Consider the following 7,297-nt stretch of genomic DNA (forward strand, 5'->3'; position numbering starts at 1 on the left):
CAAACAGCGTTTCGAACAAACGATATGACAGCGTTCTCGATACAATTCGAATATTCGAGAAACCCTCGCGCCAAGGGATATAAATTCCCGCACAGGCGATGCCGCGACATTCGATCGCCGACGCTCACTAGCGTGCACGTCGTTTTGCCGGCCGCTGCTTCGCCGCCTGTGTATTCTTTCAGTTGTTAGGGGAGCACAGGTTCGCTCCAATAAACTTGTTTTCCTTATAGACAACTGCGTCATCCTTTGCTGCGCGACAATACTTTAGCGTCAAACTTTCCGATCGTACGGATGCTAGTATTGCTAGGTCCTTTAAGATTGGCGGCGTTTTCCAGAGAAGGCGGAAGAAAAGGATAATTTTCACCGACGACTGTCACTTCGGCTCCCGTATCTACTTTCATGCGGAGCGTCTGGTCGTTTATCTTTACCGTCACGAAATGCTCAGATTGCGTGTTCGCACACTGCTCGACCGTCCCTATAAACTTGCCATCAGCTTCGGCGATGCTACCGAGATTCGTGTCTCTTTGCTTCTTTCTTCGGCATGCCTTTTCATAGTGGCCCAACTTCCGGCAAAATTTGCACGTTTCTTTTCGCGCTGGACACTTGTCTCGCGGGTGAAATGGTCCGGCACAATAACTGCAGTTATTTTGATGATAAGCGGGCATCTGACAGCGAGTAAACGTGCTCTTTGCTGCGGCTTTCTTGGGCTTTACTGCAGCGACACAAGCTTCTGGGACTATGCCCCCATGCTCTTTTAGTTCTGCTTGCTGTTGCTTTACGGTTTCACTCATACGTGCTCTTGCCAAAGCAGTGGCGATCGTTAGCTTGAGGTCCATCTGCAGTTCTTCCGAAAGAACCTGGTCCCGTAGTCCTACTACGAAGCGGTCTCTTATTAGGCGTTTCTCATGCCTGCGAACTCGCAACTGTCAGCTAACTTGCTAAGCTCGGTTGCGAACTGGTCTACTGTTTCTCCCAGTTGTTGGTGGCGTAGATTAAAGCGAGCGCTTTCGTAGACTATGTTCTTGGTGTGTACAAAGTAGTCGTTAAATTTAGACTTTACGAGCTTGAAGTCTTCCATTTCTTCGTCTTTTACGTTTAGCGACCGAAGAATCTCCCTCGACTTTCTGCCCATAATATAGAGAAGGTTCCTTACTTGAACTTCGTCTTTTTTCTCATGTAGCCCAGACGCGAATCTGTAGTCGTCAAAGTTGTTGTAGGCCCGTGTGCTCAGATTTGGGTGCACGTTAAAGAACCCCAGGTGGTCGAAATTTCCGGAGCCCTCCACTAGGGCGTCTCTCATAATCAATTGGTGGTTTGGGACGTTAAACCCGACATATCATTCATTAAAATTAATGTAGTCGTCAAATTAGTCCATCCAGGCGGGCCAGTCCGCTGCGTTCTGGAAGTCGAAGGGCTTAGGAGGCTTGATTCCCGCCATTCTGAAGCGTTGTCGCCGATACGGCTTGTTCTCGTAGACGCAGCTGCCAGTCGCTCGCTTGTTGACGGGGCCGTTGAAGCGCTAGTTGGCTGCATCGGAACCACTTCTGACACCATGCAAGCTCGTCAGAGTGATCGACAGACGCTCGTTACATCGTGACCAAGAAAAAAAAGTCCTCTTTAATGTTTCGTCGTGAGATATACACAGTCAGAATTATCACATGACTCCCGTGATAACCGGATAAAGGAAACAAAGATAGCGCGTGTCTTGGCGCTTGTCTCTGGAGCAGGCGGCCACGGAATGCAGCAGGATGACGTCACAAGAACGACGTAAATGACGAAGAAGCTAATAGAGACGCAGTCACAAATGCCCCCGCAAAGCATGCCGAGAAGACGGACCACGAGATAAACTGGGAAAGCGCACGCATCATGGCAACGGAGATGCGAATGACATCGAGACTCTACCTCAAACTACTAATCATTCTGACTACAATTAACACAATAGATAGATCATCTGGCACACTAAACTACGCGTACTTCCCGACTTTTAACCATGCGCTCAACACTACATGAGAACCTGCTGCGCAGCCACCATGCCATCGTGAGCACGGACTCCCAAATGACATTATTCATTTGTTTTCACATTCGCCAGTGAGCTGTTTTTTTTCAACAATGATTTTACCCGACCAGACGGTATTCCATGAAACTCTCGACAAAAAGAGAAAGACACAGAAATATAGATGAAGGCTCCCTCAGGCTTGGCATCACTAGAGTGTGAGGTTGCCTGAATATTATGTACTTTTTGTTCATTCGTCTATTCAAGAACAATTTAAATTATTCGCTTAGATGATAGTGTGATCATGCAGCTATGCGTTCCCGCAGCATTCTCAAGAAATGACATTTTTTTTGTTTGTATACTTCGATCACAATGACAGCCCTCAAGCCTGAACTTTTCACGGGCCGGTTTTGTCATTTTCCGTGTTCCCGTTCTTTCTTTCCGTGTTCCCGTCTTCCCGTTCTGATTCATGCTTTCAGAGAAAGCATGAATCAAATATAGTAGCCAGAAAAGCTTTGCTCTCAGGATATTAGGCAACCCTTCCTGATAAAAGGAAGATAGACATTTTTAATAAATAACAACGCGTCTTAGCATGGTGCAACACCTTTACCTTACAAATCAATACAACAGCCTCCATTGGAAATGGTACCTTGGCCTTTTTTTCTCAAAAGCAATGGCTCTGTGGAGACCATGCGTCTCAGCGCAGACTAGCTAATCGTGTAATGTCAAGCGCCGAGTCTGAAAGGCTCTGTGGCACTGAAGAAAGTTTGCTTTGTGAAGTCTTACCAGAAAGACACTCTGACTGCAACAACACACGAGATCTGTTTGCACGCGCGCCGTCGGGCAGCCTGCTCAGCACGCTTGGATGACAACGCAAGCCGGCCGAGACCTCAAACAAAGGAACCCCAACATTCACCCACGTCGAGAAGTAGGGCTCTAAGTGGCGGCTTCTTTGATGTGGTAGGCTTGATGCGTTTCTAATTAAGTTACGAGAGCACTATTTTGGACAGTTACTTTCATGTGACAGCCAAACAACTTTCAGACGAGATAGTCCTTCTACTCTATTATTTTTATGGTATGCAAATGAACCCAATTCTGCATGTGAGCTCAAAAAGAGCGAGTTTTCGAACAACTGGTTAACAGTTTTGAGGCTTCACATTTCTCTCCAGCTTCTTTCACAAGATGGCACCCTTTGATTGATGATTGACGTCCTAACGTCCTAAAACCACCACTAACGTCCTAAAACCACCATAACGTCCTAAAACCACCATATGATCATGACAGACGCCGTAGTAGAGGGCTGCAAATTTTTACACCACCTGGGATTCTTTAACGTGAACCCAAATCTGAGCACACGGGCCTACAGCATTTTCGCCTCAATCGAAAATGCAGCCACCGCAGCCGGTATTCGATCCCGCGACCTACAGGTCAGCCGCCAAGCACCTTAGCCACTAGACCATCGTGGCGGAGCAGTTGGAAATCTTTTGGCAATCATTACGCAACATGGTTTTTGTTCACGTGTGCAACAGAACTGTGGCTATGTCACGTGACAGAATGCCACGACTCCCCAAAGTAAAACCTGGTAAAAAGCCTTGACATTTTTTAAATATTAAATATACTTAGCGCGAAACTGGTTGACACAACACTGATGCGTGAGTTGTGCATAAATCAGCCTGGCGTAAAAAATAGTGTACCATTAGCGTGGCTGAAGAAGCTTAAATATTTGTTTAACCATGGCTCATGTTTTCATATAGACCTCAGTTTGCGATATATGATGTAAGTAGAGGCAGGGCATAACGGTGGACTCGTCGAACTGAATTGACCCTTGAATCGAAGCGTCCAGAATTTATCATTGCATATGACTGCGAGATACTAAGTTTTCACACCTCTTTGTGACGAGCCTGGACATGACTGCCTTATAAAATGCATTGAATTATAGAAAAAAAATGGCAGATCCCACGTACAGCGGGAATCGATATTATGTGAAGCACGAATGAGAAATGTTGATATGTTACTTTAAAATCAGCACAACGTTACGAGGTGGAGCCAAATGGTGCCGTACATGACTTTCGTATCATGATTATTGTGTTTGAATGTGTCGTTTACCTTCGTCACCTATTGACGTCAAGTGATACCAAGTTTAGTATATGTGGAGCTAGCGAAATGGCCGCAAGCACACTATGAGTGTGGTATATTGTCATGTTCTTACATGACGCGTGTCAGGATTATCATGTTTGCACCAGTAATATACCTTTGTCACCCATTGACGTCACGTAATATTAAATTTGGCACATGTGAAGCTAGCAAAGAGGCCACCTGCGCACATGAGTGTGACATGTGGTCATGTTCTTACATGACATGCATGTTGTGATTATCATGTTTGGATGTGTCATTGATCTATGTCGTCCATTTGCGCTACGTAAGACCAAATTTAGTATGAGCGCAGCTAGCGGAACGACCACCAGCGCATCATGAGCGTGGCATGTAGTCATGTTGTCACATGACACGCATCTCATGATTATCATGTTTGCATCACTCACATAACTTCGTTATCCATTGACGTACCATAGTACCGAATTTGGCTAATGTGACGCTAGCGAAACGGCCGCGAGCACATCATGAGCGTGGCATATAGTCATGTTGTTACAAGACACGCAAGTCATGATTTTCATGTTTGGGTCTGTCGCTTGCGTTCGCCATGCAATCATGTCATAGCATACCAGTCTTGCAACACTTCAAGTGAACGAAACCACCGCAAGAGCAGCAGCACCGTTAAATGTAAATCATGACAATCATGACCCACATGTCATGATTTTCATGTTATGACTAGTAAAATATGGTCGTCCTACAGTAATATTATACCATACCAAGTTTGGTATCGACACCCTTACCGAAATGGCCACGATAGCTAAAAGTCGCAGGCGGCTAGATAGATGGATAGATAGATAGATAGATAGAAAGATAGAAATATATATATATATATATATATATATATATATATATATATATATATATATATATATATATATATATATATATATATATATATATATATATATATATATATACATATATATATATATATATATATATATATATATATATATATATATATATATATATATATATATATATATATATATATAGATAGATAGATAGATAGATAGATTCTGGTTGGGATGATTTTGACATATGTCATCGCTTGTGCCTCTTGATTTGTACAGCATACCCATACGTGGTGCCTACACACAAAAGCCTAGATCGATGTTACTCGCAAACGAGCTGCACCATATCCTATCGATGTTATCTCAACTCACTACGACTATTATTGAAGAGTCAGCAGGCTCTCTCAAACATATTCGCTGCTAATGTGTAGAGGAGCTTCGACCTCAACCGGAATATTTGATTTATCACGGGTAAAAAAAAATACTACACTCCTGCAGTGCTGCGAATTGTAACAGATGGATAAACAGCAGCTTCAACAGTTGCTTCTGGATTTCACGCAGACTGAGCAACCAACGGCATACTTTAGCCGCGAAATATCACAAACACAAGCTAAAGAAACACACAACATGAAGGACAAGCTGAACTTCTAACTAAAGTAGACTCAGCGCGAAACCAAAAATAAATATAGAACACACAGACAAGCGCAGTCTTTACAAAGCTTTACGCTATATAGCTGTCGAACAATCTTTTTTACAGTAAGTATAATGTCACCAACGAGTCGCAGATACACCATTTTCCTTTATCTTTATTTTAATGGGCTTCCATCAGCTCACATGCAGTTTTATACCTGTTTGTATATAACATTTTTATCTTTTTAAAACGTGATTCACACTTGCAGGCTTTACAATGCATAGGCGGATGTGCCAAGCCATCCTTCATTAGACTTGATTTATGCTAGCTAACTCGTTCTTTGATACAGCACCCGGTGTGCCCGATTTGCGAGTTTCCACAACAAGAAAAGAAAATTTCACACAGCACGCCTTTGGCACATTTGCCTACGTCGTGCCATGTTTCTTACCGAATCTCTGACGACTCGCCTCCTCCCAGATCTCGTGCACCGCTACGGAGCTTCAGAGCACGACGTATGTGAAAAGTGTCGAAGGCGTGGTTTATGACATTCCCATTGTGGCAAATCGTACATCAGGCACACTGGACGCTGCATCGGGTGACGTCGCTGGGAGGGATGCCTAGAGGATGGAGAGGGAGAGCGAGCTTTGTATGGCTACTAAGTATGGCTATCGGCATTGTGAGGCAAGATAGTGGGGGAGGGTAGGAGAGGAGGTAGTGGGAGTACGGGTGTGCGCAGTGGAGCGTGGACGCCACCGGATCGAGCGAGCTCAAACGAAGCTTCGCTTTTCAAAATGCTTTCGCAAAATGCTGCCGCATTGAGTTCCTCGACAAAAATCGCGTTCTCACTCAGATTGATAGCAATGGATAGTTCACCGAAGTAAAACACTGAGTTCTGAAAAAAATGTAACAAGGTGGTGAAGTTAATTGGACACGCGATATCTAAAAACTTGTATCAACGTGATAGCATTAATACAAGTTTGTAGAAGAAATTCCGCCGTCGGAGCCAGCGCCGTTGGTTGTGAGCGAAAAATCTTGAAAGAAGCAAATAAAATAACGAATGATATGTTTGGTCCTATTGACGATCGAACCCGGGCCGTTCACGTGGCAAGTAGGTGTCCTACCACAAAGCCACGGTGTCACTTGCATTGCTTCGGGAAAAAAACACTACATAAATGTTATGTAGGGAAAGCAGTCGTCTCAACGCATTTTGTTTGACAGGTGTCACGACGAAAACGAGCGCACTCTGCGATTTGTAGGCGCACTTGGGAGGCCATCAAACTACGCCGAAAAATGCCGGCATAGTGTTGTATTGCCTAGAAAACACCTTTGAAAATTTTCATAGTAATAACAACAGGAGAAAAAATTTAACTCGCATTGTCCCTGGTGCATTCACGTAAGGCGGCTTGAAGGCAAAAGAGATATCCTTCTTCCTTTACACCAGTCGGATGATTCATGCTGCCGAGTATGTCTCGTTGTTTTGCATCTAACGTAGTTTTGCATAGCCTGTTTGATCAGCACACCTTTCACAAAGCTACAGTGTCATGTAAAGACGGGATCATAAGACGCTGCGCCTTGTGACGTCACACTGACGTCATGCGGATGCTTCACATGATGGGGATGTGACGTTTCACACAAAAAGTGAACGACACACTTTATTGTTTTCGTAATAAGTGCAAAATAGTCATCACAATGAAGAGTATTAAATTTGCTTGTATATATTTGACTTCT

At 43.9% G+C, this 7,297-nt stretch overlaps 1 pseudogene; it reads right to left on the minus strand.

The window, feature by feature from the left end:
• Positions 1-239: 239 nt before the first annotated feature.
• Positions 240-1,536, minus strand: LOC142765831 (uncharacterized; annotated as a pseudogene).
• Positions 1,537-7,297: the final 5,761 nt, after the last annotated feature.

The sequence above is a fragment of the Rhipicephalus microplus genome, chromosome 6 (genome assembly GCF_043290135.1).
Source record: "Rhipicephalus microplus isolate Deutch F79 chromosome 6, USDA_Rmic, whole genome shotgun sequence".
Taxonomy (NCBI): domain Eukaryota; kingdom Metazoa; phylum Arthropoda; class Arachnida; order Ixodida; family Ixodidae; genus Rhipicephalus; species Rhipicephalus microplus.